Below are 12,551 nucleotides of genomic sequence, written 5' to 3' on the forward strand. Positions count from 1 at the left end.
TTCTGTGGTTCCTTATGATCATTTGTAGCATATCCTTTGGTCTGTTTACCTCTGCCTGCAGTTCCAGACCTTTGTGGCTTCCTCTACAGCTGTGGGTATTTCTCACGGGAAACGAGGTCAGTACTGATCCACAACACTGATCCTTGACAATTAGGATTCTAACCACTGTCCTGTGGGATTTTCAAAGCCACAAATGACTCCATACTTAAAATCTAGATTCTTAAATTACTACCATGTGATGCTTGAAATATTCATAGTTTCTCCCAGTGTCCTAGGCAGTCTTTCTGAATTTTAATGGAATTTAGCATGTGTGCATCTCTAAATGGAACTCTCACAAATATCCTTCACAAATACCCTCACAAGAACTTAAGTTCTGTGAGAAGGAGGATTTGACCTTTCCTGTTTATTTTTGGACCTGTCCCCATTGCCTACCACACTGCTTTGTAACAGGGTCATTCCTTAGGGTCAAACTTGAGCAGCCTTCAGAGGGTCCTTGATAAAACAGTATGTGAGACCAACCTCAAGAGTTTCTGATTCAGTAGGTCTGGGGTGGGCCCAAGAATGTGCATTTCTAACAAGTTTCCAGGTGATGCTGAGAGTCTTGGTCCAGAAGCCAAGTTTTGAGAACCACAGCCTTAGAACATAGTGAGTTCCGTCACAAAGAAGAAAATGGCATGCCTGGTGTTGTGGAGTCTGATCCAGAATGAAAAAGTTTTCCTGAATGTCTCCCTCTCACTTTAGCTAGGCTACTTGTGAAGAGAGCCCTTGTTAGAGGCAGGGATGAATTTCAGGCTGAGTAGAACATATAATGCTTACCAATTTTAGGGGAATTAGGAGTGTGGGGGAGTACTTGGGTGGTGCAAAAGGTTAATGCTCTTGACTGATAACTGAAAGGCTGGAGGTTCAGTTCACCCAAAGGAACCTTGGAAGAAAGACCTGGTGATCTACTTCTGAAAAACCAGCCATTGAAAACCCAATGGAGTGTAGTTCTACTCTGACAAACACAGGGTTGCCATGAGTCAAATTAACTCGACAGCAACTGGTCTGAAGTGTGGGGAGAGCATGGTGTGGAAACAGGTTGTTTAGAATTGAGTATACAGTCACTTCTCATTGAACCTTTATTCTATGAATTCTATAGAGTGTTTAAAGTATGAATCATTAACTATACATGCTGTTTAACACTGAAAGTACCTCAAATATATCATCAAGAACAAACAAAAAAAAAACCCCACTGCCGTCAAGTCGATTCCAACTCATAGCGACCCTATAGGACAGAGTCGAACTGCCCCCACAGAGTTTCCAAGGAGTGCCTGGTAGGTTCGAACTGCCGACCTTTTGGTTAGCAGCCGTAGTACATAACCACTACGCCACCAGGGTTTCCATATCATCAAGGGAAGTGCTATTTTCCCCATTTTTGTGAGGCATGTATTTGGTCCCAAGCATGGTCTGGCGGGATCTCCAGCTTCTCATCCCTCCTTAGTATCCTTGCAGTAACTTTGCTTCCCCACCTCCAACTCCAGAGTTGAGTCCTTTAGGCCTACCCCCTTGTTTAGTCTGGGCTCTTAGAGGCTGCTTGGTCTGTACCAAGTCAGATTCCACCAATGGCCTAGCCTTTTTTCAACCTGTTTGTTTAAAGAACCTGATATACACAGTCTTAAGTTTGTTTCTCAGTCAAGTGCATAAGTCTGCTGCCATGTGCTAAGGGCTATAAGAAAACACAGGATCAACCTGGTGTCTCCTGGAGTGGTAATTGGATTGAGTTTTGGTGGTGCTAGAGTAGAGGGGTCGCTATCTGTGCCCTGCGCTGCCCTCTTATCTTTCCTCTGACTTCCCACCTAAGGGCTCACGGCATCATGCAGCTTTCCTACTACACAGGGCTTTCTCCAAAGCAGAGGCACTTACTTGGGCAGCATTTAGACAGTTCAGAAGTGCTGAGGGAGTAGACACCTCTGGGAGCAAGTCTCAGCCAATGAGGTGGCATCAGTGCTTGAGTTCCACTACTTCAGTCCTTTGAAGGGACAATTTGGCATAGTTCCTCACGGGATCCCATGAGACTGAGCTCCAGCTACCCATGTTAGTCACAGCTCATGGTACACCCTTTGTGGCTTGCCTTCCTACCCTGTCACATTCTCCTTATTTCCTCACTTTCAGGTGAACAACTTGGACCCAAGTCTCTTCTCAGACTCCGCTTCAGGGAAAATTCAAGCTGAGACATAGAATAGTTTATATCACTCAAATGGAAAATAAGAAGAATGCAGAATGCATCCAAAATTTCAAGATAAACAAAAGCACTAAAAGACTGTGGGTACAGCTGTAATGCTGGACTTGGTATTCACTTTCTTTCCATGGAAAATAATTGAGAACAATTGCTCGAAGTTCTAAAGAAGATTTGTTATTTGCCATCTCTTTTCTGACTACACATTCAAACTTCAAACCCTGACATTTGGCTTCAGACCCCATCTCTCCACTGAAACTTGTGTTCAGTAATTCTGAATGGCCAAACCAGTGGGCAGTTTCGACCACTTGTTTTACTAGACCTTGGCATTGCACATGACGGTGGTACCGTGTTCTCCTTGGAACTTTCTACCCCTGCTTCTGTTTAAGACCATATTTTGCAGCCTTTCTCTGATTCCCGTACATTCCTCCTTTTCTTGTTTAAATCCACTGGAGCTTGGCTTTTACTCTGTTTAATTAATGCTACATTTTTTTCTCATGTTCCATTTAATGCGGGGTTATTTTCAATCACCTTATTTTAGAACAAAAATTAAAAGACAAAAAAAAAATTTCTTAATTCACATTGTTTCTGTTTGTATCAGAATAGAAATATGATCTGGACCACCTTAAAGATTCATAGTAGGCCCCAAACCTGTTGTAGTGCTTCTCATATTGCCCCAAGTGCAGATTAAGTGATTAGTGTGTTAATTGATGTGATATGTCAGTTTTAAATCATAGATAAACAGTGACCTGTTTGACACCTAGTAAATTCCAGAGATATGATGCAGTCCTGTGTGAGAAATTGTAATGAAGTATATTTAATCATGAGAATAATGATGTATTTAATTGTGAGAATAATAACTATACAGGTGGAACTTGCCAGATGGAATACTGGGGAATCAAATCCACTATGTCTGTGGAAAGAGACAATGGAGAAGCTCAATATTATCAGTCAGAACAAAGCCGGGGGCTGACTGCAGACCTGACCATCGATTACTCATATGCAAGTTCAAGTTGAAGCTAAAAAATATTAAAACAAGTCCATGACAGCCAAAGTACAATCTTGAGTGTGCCCCACCTGAATTTAGAGATCATCTCAAGAATAGATTGATGCATTGAACACTCATGACCGAAGGCCAGATGAGTTGTGGGAAGACATCAAGGACGTCACACATAAAGAAAACAAAAGGTCATTAAAAAGACAGAAAAGACCAAAATGGAAGTCAGAAAAGACTCTGAAACTTGCTCTTGAACTTAGAGTAGCTAAAGCAAATGGAAGAAATAATGAAGTAAAAGAGCTGAATGCAAGATTTCAAAGGGTGGCTCCAGAAGACAAAGGAAAGTATTGTAATGGAATATGCAAAGACCTGAATTCAGAAAACCAAAAGGGAAGAACACACCTGGCATTTCTCAAGCTGAAAGAAGTGAAGAAAAAATGTAAGCCTCAGGTTGCAATATTATAAGATTCTGTGGACAAAATATTGAGCCACACAGGGGGCATCAGAAGATGATGGAAGGAATTACCAGAGTTATACTGTACCAAAAAAATCAGCCAAATGTTCAACGATTTCAGGAGGTACCATATGATCAAGAACTGATGATATCGAAGGAAGAAATCTAAGCTGCACTGAATGCGTTGGTGAAAAACCAGGCTCCACGAATTGACAGAATACCAATTGAGTTGTTTCAACAAACGGATGCAAAGCCAGAAGGGCTCGCTCATCTATGCCAAGAAATTTGGAAGACAGCTACCTGGCCAACTGACTGGAAGAGATCCATATTTGTGCCCATTCCAAAGAAAGGTGATCCAATAGAATGCAGAAATTATCGAACAATATCAATACCATATGCAAGTAAAACTTTGCTGAAGATAATTAAAAAATGGTTGAAGCTGTGCACTGACAAAGAACTGCTAGAAATCAAGCTGGATTCAGAAGAGGTCATGGAAGCAGGGATATCATTGCTGATGTCAGATGGATCTTGGCTGAAAGCAGAGAATACCAGAAAGATGTTCAAAGGCATTTGACTGTGTGGGTCATAACAAATTAGGGATAACATTGCAAAGAATGGAGATTCCAGAACAATTAATTGTGCTTGGAGCCCTGGTGGCACAGTGGTTAAGAGCTCAGCTGCTAAACAAGAGGTCGGCAGTTCCAATCCACCAGCCACTCCTTGAAAACCTGATGGGGCAGTTCTACTCTGTCCTATAGGTCACTATGAGTTGGTATTGACTCAACGGCGACAGGTTTTAGTTTTAGACAATTGTGCTCACACGGAGCCTATACATAGACCAAAAGGCAGTCATTCAAACAGAACAAGGGGATACTGTGTGGTTTAAAATCAGGAAAGATGTGTGTCAGACTTGTATCCTTTCACTATTTTTATTCCGTCTGTATATTGAGCAAATAATCCGAGAAGCTGGACTATATGAAAGAAGGTGGGTGGCATCAGGATTGGAGGAAGACTCATTAACAACCTACGATATGCAAATGACACAACCTTGCTTGCTGAAAGCTAAGAGAACTTGAAGCACTTACTGATGAAGATCAAAGACTTCAGTATGGATTATGCCTCAACATAAAGAAAACAAAAATCCTCGCAACTGGACCAATAAGCAACAATATGGTAAATGGAGAAAAGACTGAAATTGTCACAGATTTCATTTTACTTGTATCCACAGTCAATGTCCATGGAAGCAGCAGTCAGGAAATCAGACAACGTATTGTATCAGGCAAATCTGCTGCAGAAGACCTCATTAAAATGTTGAAAAGCAAAGATGTCACTTTAAGGACTAAGGTGCGCCTGACCCAACCCATGGAGTTTTCAATCACCCCATGTGCATGTGAAAGCTGAACAATGAATAAGAAAGAGAGAAGAACAATTGATGCTTTTGAATCATGGTGTTAACAAAAAATACTGAATATACCATGGACTGCCAGAAGAACAAAAAAGCCTGTCCTGGAAAAAGTACAGTCAGAGTGCTTCTTGGAAGCAAGGATGGGGAGACTTTGTCTCATGTACTTTGGACATGTTACCAGAAAGGACCAATCCCTGGAGCACAACATACTTGGTATGGTAAAGGGTCAGGGAAAAAGAGGAAGACCCTGGATGAGATGGATGGATACAGTGGCTGCAACAATGGGCTCAAACACAACAATAATTGTGAGGATGGTGCAGGACAGGGCAGTGTTTCATTCTGTTCACTTTGGGTTGGAGATGACTCAAAAGCACCTGACAACAATAACAAGAATAAAATTATAATATTGTTCTGACATTTATCTAATATGCCTCTTCAACAATATTATTTTTATATGAGGATTATATTTTAACATAATGCTGTCAAGCGTGGTATCATTTTCAGACCAGAAATGCCTCGAGTTGACTAAAAATCAAAATAATAGGGGTTTTAAAAAAAATTATTATTATTATTATTGTAATAATAAAAATTTTTTTATTACAATAATAATAATTTTTTGTTTGTTTATCATTATGATGAAAATATACACACCAAAACATTTGGCAGCACAAGTTCCACATTTACAATTTAATCACTGATTACATTTTTCATGTTGTTCCACCATTATCACTATCCTTTTTGAAAATATTCCATGACAATTAACATAAATTCAGTGTCCCCAAGCAAAAATGCTCCCTTTCTCCCTTCCTCCCTTCCTCCCATCCCTGGGTAACCATTAATAATCTTTGATTTCTATATATTTGATTATGTCATATAAGTGAGATCATACAGTATTTGTCCTTTTGTAACTGACTTATTTCACACAGCATAAAGTTTTCAATGTTCATGCATGTTTCGGCATGCATCAAAACTTCATTTCTCTTTATTGGTGTATAATATTACATTCTGTGTATATAGCACATTTTGTTTATCCATTCCTCTGTTGATGGACATTTTGGTGGATTCCACCTTTTGGGGAAAGTGTTTCAATAAACATTGGTGTACAGGGTTCTGTTTGCGTTCCTGCTTTCACTTCTTCTGGGTATATACCTAGAATTGGGGTTACTGGGTCATATGGTAATTTTATTTTCAACTCTTTTTTTTAATTTTATTGTATTTTAGGTGAAAGTTTACAGCGCAGATTAGTTTTATTCAAAAATTTTATACACAAATTGTTTTGTGACATTAGTTGCAGTTGCCGCAATGTGTCAGTATTCTCCCCCTTTCCCTTTCCACCCTTGCTTTCAGTGTCCATATCTTCAACTTTTTGTAGAAATGTCAAACTGTTTCCACAATGGCTGTTCCATTTTACATTCCCACCGGCAATGAAAGAGTGTTCCAGTTTCTCCACAACCTCACCAACACTTGTTGTTTTCCATTTTTTGCCATCCTAAGGTTTGATTTTTTTTTGTTTTAATGTGGTTGAAACCCTGGTGGTGTAGTGGTTAAGAGCTATGGCTGCTAACCATAAAGGTCAGCAGTTCGAATCCACCAGGCGCTCCTTGGAACTCTATGGGGCAGTTCTACTCTATGAGTTGGAATTGACTCGACAGCAATGTTTTATTTTTTTTTTAATTGGACATTTGAATATCCTCTTTGGTGAACTGTCCAAGTCCTTTGCCCATTTTTTGATTGTGTTGTTTGTCTTTTTGTTGCTAAGTGGTAGAAGTTTTATATATATATTGGATGTTAGGCTGTTACCTGATATGTGGTTCCCGAAAATTTTCTTCTACTCTCTAGGTTGCCTTTTTGCTTTGTTGATAAAGTTCTTTGATATATAAAAGTATTAAGTTTTATAAGGGCCCATCTATCTGTCTTTTGCTGCTCAAGCTTTTGTTATCATACGTGATTATCTACCATTAAACATTAGGTCCCAGAGCTTCACCCAAACATTTTCTTCTAAGTATTTTATGGTTTTTAGTTTTCACAGTCAAGTCCTTGATCCATTTTGAATTGGTTTTCGTGTATGGCGTGAGAGCTGGATCCTGATTCATTCTTCTGCATGTTAAAATTCAGTTTTTCCAGCACCATTTATTGAAGAGGCTCTTCCTTCCCCATTGCATGTACTTAGCAGCCTTGTCAAAATCAGTTGACCATAGATGTATGGATTTATTTCTGGATTTAATTCTATTCCATTGGACTATATGTCTATCCTTTTACTAGTACAAGGCTGTTTTAATTACTGTAGCTTTGTAGTATGTTTTGAAACCAGGAAGTGTGAGTTCTCCTAAGTTCTTCTTCATGATTGCTTTAGCTATTCAGAGTCCCTTGCCATTCCATATACATTTTCCATTTCTGAAAAGAAGGCTGTTGGAATTTTGATGGTGCTTGCACTGAATCTATAGTTTGTTTTGGGTAGTATTGACCTCTTAACTATATTAAGCCTTCTAAGTCATGAACACAGAATGCCTTCCCATTCATTTAGGTCTTCTTTAATTTCTTTTAGTAATGTTTTATAATTTTTCATGTACAAGTCTTTCACCTTCCCGGTTGAACTTATTCCTGTGTACTTTATTTTTTTAAAACGATATTGTAAATGGTAATGTTTCCTTAATTTCCTTTTCAGTTTGTTCATTGCTGATATATAGAAAACCAATTGATTCTTGTGTGTTGACCTTGTACTCTGCCACTTTGTGGAATTCATGTATTAGTTCTAAAAGCTTTCTTGTAGAATCTTTGGAGTTTTCTCTGTATGCAATTATGTTATCTGAGAAAAAGATAGTTTTATTTCCTCTTTCCTAATTTGAATTTCTTTTTTTTAATTTTCCTAGCCCAATTTCTTTGGCTAGGACTTCCAGAACAGTGTTGAATAGGAGTGGTGACAGTGGGCATAATTGTTCCCAATATTAATGAAATGACTCTCAGTTTTTCTCCATTGAGTATGATGTTACCTGTGTGTTTTTCATAAATGCCCTTTATTATATAGAGGAATTTCCCTTCTATTCCTATGTTATTGAGTGATTTTATCATGAAAGGTATGTAGAACTTCAAACTACTGTCAAGTGTCCTCACTTTTCCTTCTGGGGGGCACTCTTTAGCATTTCTTGTAGGTTTGATTTGGTGGTAAATTCTTGCAGCTTTTGTTTACCTGGGAACATCTTAATTTTTGAATGACCGTTTTGCCGATATAGTATTCTTGGATGACAGTTCTTTTCTTTCAGCACTTTATATTTGTCATGCCACTGCCTTCTTGCTTGTATGGTGTCTGTGGCAAAATTGGCACTTTACTGAAGACCTCTTGTATGTGATACTTTGCTTCTCTCGTACTGCTCTCAAAATTTTCTCCTTGTCTTTGGTTTTCAAGAGTTTGACTATAATATGCCTCAGTGTGACTCTATTTAGATTTATCCTACTTGGAGTTTGTTGAGCATCTTGGATGTATAAGTTCTTGTCTTTCATCATATTTAGGAAGTCTTCATCCACTGTTTCTGTGAAAATTCTTTCTGTACATTTCTCTCTCCATTTTCTTCTGGGACTCCCATAATACATACATTATTCTGCTTGATGGTATAACACAGATCATTTAGACTTTGTTCATTTTTCTTCATTTTTTTTTTGTTGTTTTGTTTTTGCTCCTCAGACTGAACAATCTCAACTCCCCGATCTTTGAGTTCATGGATTCTTTTTCCTGCCAATTTGAATCTGCTCCTAAGCCCTTCCAGAGAATTTTTCATTTCTCTTACTGTACTCTTCAGCTCCAGTATTCCTATTTGTGTGTGTAAGGACTTTTTTTTTTTTTTAACCTTGTTTTGCCAGGACCATTTGTTAAAAAGGCTGTCTTTTCCCCATTTGATGGACTTTGGGGCCTTGTTGAAGATCAGGTGACCATAGGTGGATGGATTTACATTTGGGTTCTCAGTTCTGTTCCATTGGTCAATGTATCTGTCGTTGTACTAATACCAGGCTATTTTGACTACTGTAGCTATATAGGAGGTTCTGAGGTCAGGTAGTGCGAGTCCTACTTTATTCTTCTTCTTCGGTAGTGCTTTACTTTTCCGGAGCCTCTTCCCTTTCCATATACAGTTAATGATAAGTTTTCCATCTCTTTAAAGAATGTTGTTGGTATTTGGATCAGTATTGCATTGTATCTGTAAGTTGCTTTGGGTAAAACTGTCATTTTCCCAATGTTGAGTCTACCTATCAATGAACATGGTATATTTTTCTGTTTAGGTAGATCTCTTTTGGTTTCTTGCAGTAGTGTTTTGTAGTTTTCTTTGTATAGGTCTTTTACACCCCTGGTTAGATTTATTCCCAAGTATTTTTTTTTTTAGAGGCTATTATGAATCGACTCAAGGGCACTGGGTTTCTGGGTATTATAAATAGTATTGTTTTCCTGATTTCCTTTTCATCATTCTTTTTACAGGTGTATAAGAATCCAACTGAATTTTGTATGTTTGTCTTATATCCTGCAACTCTGCTGAATCTTTCTATTAGTTCCAGTAGTTTTCTGGTGGAATCTTTTGGATTTTCTATGTATAGTATCATATCAGCTGCAGATAGGGAGAATTTAACTTCTTCATTACAAATTTGGCTGCCCTTTATCTGTTTTTCTTGCCTTATTGCTCTAGCTAAGACTTCCAACACAATTTAAATAGGAGTGATGATTAAGGTCATCCTTGTCTTGTTCCTGTTCTCAAGGGGAATGTTTTCAACTTCTCTCCATTGAGAATGATGTTGCCTGTTGGTTTTACATAGATGCCCTTTATTATGTTGAGGAATTTCCCTTGTATACCTATTTTATTGAGAGTTTTTATCAGGAATGGGTGTTGGACTTTGTCAAATGCCTTTTCTGTGTTGATTGAGATGATCATGTGATTCTTTTCTTTCCTTTTTATTTATGTGGTGGATTACATTGATTGATTTTCTAATATTGAACCAACCTTGCATACCTGGCATGAATCCTACTTGGTCATGGTGTATTATTTTTTTGATATGATGCTGAATTCTATTGGCTAGAATTTTGTTGAGAATTTTTGCATCTATATTCAGGAGAGATATTGATCTGTAATTTTCTTTTTTTGCGGTGTCTTCGTGTGGTTTTGGTATCAGGGTTATGCTGGCTTCATAGAATGAATTTCAGCAGTATTGCTTTCTTTTCTATGTTCTGAAATAGTTTGCATAGTACTGGAGTAATCACTTCTCTAAATGTTTGGTAGAATTCTCCAGTGAAGCCATCTGGGCCATGGCTTTTTTGGGGGAGTTTTTTTTATTACCTTGTTATGGGTCTGTTCAGATTTTCAATGTCATTTTGTGTTAGTTTGGGTAGGTAGTGTGTCTGTTGAAATTTGTCCGTTTCTTCTAGGTTTTCAAATTTGTTAGAGTACAGTTTTTCATAATACTCTGTTATGATCCTTTTTATTTCAGTTCAGTCTGTTGTAGTGTCCCCCATTTCATTTCTTATTTGGGTTATTTGTGTTTTCTCCTGTTTTTCTTTTGTCAGTTTGGCCAGTGATCTGTTGATTTTGTTGATCCTTTCAAAGAACCAACATTTGGTTGTGTTGATTCTTTCTATTGTTTTTCTATCCTCTATTTCATTAATTTCTGCTCGATCTTTATTATTGCCTGTCTTCTGGTGGCTATGGGCTTCTTGCTGTTCTCCTTCTATTTGTTCAAGTTGTGTAACTAATGTTTTTATTTTGTCCCTTCTTTTTTGATGTGTGCATCTAGTGCTATAAATTGACCTCTAAGGACTGCCTTTGCCGTGTCCCAAAGGTTTTGGTATGATGCGTTTTCATTCTCGTTTGATTCTAGGAACTTTTTGATTCCATTTTTTTATGTCTTCTATTACCCAGTGGTTTTTAAGCAGGGCGGTATTCACTTTCCATGTAATTGATTTTTTTTCCTTACTCTTCCTGTTGTTGATTTCTACTTTGATGGCATTGTTGTCAGAGAAAGTACTTTGTATTATCTCAATGTTTAGGATTTTGTTGAGGGTTGCTCTGTGGCCTAAGATGTTGTCTATTCTGGAGATCGTTCCAAGTGCATTGGAAAAGAATGTATACTTTGTAGCTGCTGGGTGGAGTGTTCTATATATGTATTTGAGGTCAAGTAGGCTGATTGTGCTCTTTAGCTCTTCTGTATCTTTGTTGAGTTTCTTTCTAGATGTTCTGTCCTTTACTGAGAGTGGTGTGTTGAAGTCTCTTACTATTATTGTGGAACTGTCGATTTCTGTTTTCAGTGCTGTTAGAGTTCGTTTCATATATTTTGGAGCCTTGTCATTGAATGCATAGGTGTTTATTATGGTTAAGTCTTCATGATGGATCATCCATTTAGTCATTATATAGTGCCCTTCTTTGTCTTGTGTGGTGGGTTTTGTTTTAAAGTCTATATTATCTGAGATTAGTATTGCCGCTCCTGCTCTTTTTTGGTAGTTATTTGTTTGATACATTTTTTTCCATCCTTTGATTTTTAATAAATTTATGTCTTTGTTTCTAAGCTTTGTCTCTTGTAGAGCATATTGACGGATCCTGTTTTTTTTATCCATTCTGACACTCTGCATGTCTTTATGGGTGCATTTAAACCATTTACATTTACTGTAATTATTGATAGGTGTGAGTTTATTGCTGTCATTTTGTAGTGCTTTTTTTTTGTGGTGCTAACATTTTCTTCGTTCCTCTTACTCCTCTGTGCTGAGTTCCTTTTGTTTGTGGATTTCTTTTTCATTTCTTTTGTTTTTGTAGATTTTGTTTTTATTGAGACTTTGTTTTTCTTCTTTTTATTTTGATGAGTAGGTTTGTTAACTTTCTTTGTGGTTACCTTGAAATTTATCCTTATATTCCTAGGTTTGAACCAGTCTATTACTACTTGGTATCACGTTGCCTTCCTCTCCATTAGAAAGTTCTATACCTATACTTTTTTCTCCTTTTATTGTTCTGATGTTGTTGTCATTTACAGATTAGCCTCTGTGGTTCCCTGTTGCAGTTCTTTTCGTTTTGGATAGTCCTTGAGAGTTAATTTCCTAGGTTGGTATCTGGCTGGTACAATCGTGCCTCCTAGATACAGCCCGTGGTCTGATGTTGTTTGTTCTCAGATCAAAGGACTCCCTTTGATAATTCTTGTAAGTTTCATTTGGTTTTTACATATTCCCTTAATTCCTGTTTATTGGGAAATGTCCTAATTTCGCCATCATATTTGAATGAGAGATTTGCAAGATTTATTATTCTTGGTTGGGAATCTTTTACTTTCAAAGATTTATATATGTCATCCCATTGCCTTCTTGCCTGCATGGTTTCTGCCAAATAATCAGAGCTTAGTCTTATTGTTTCTCCTCTACATGTGACTTTTTGTTTTTCTTGAGCTGCTCACAAGATTTTTTCTGTGTCTTTGGTTTTCGCAAGTGTGATTATGATACGCCTTGGTGTTTTTCTTTTGGGGTCTATTC

This window comes from Elephas maximus, chromosome 1 (genome assembly GCF_024166365.1).
Source record: "Elephas maximus indicus isolate mEleMax1 chromosome 1, mEleMax1 primary haplotype, whole genome shotgun sequence".
NCBI classification, from domain to species: domain Eukaryota; kingdom Metazoa; phylum Chordata; class Mammalia; order Proboscidea; family Elephantidae; genus Elephas; species Elephas maximus.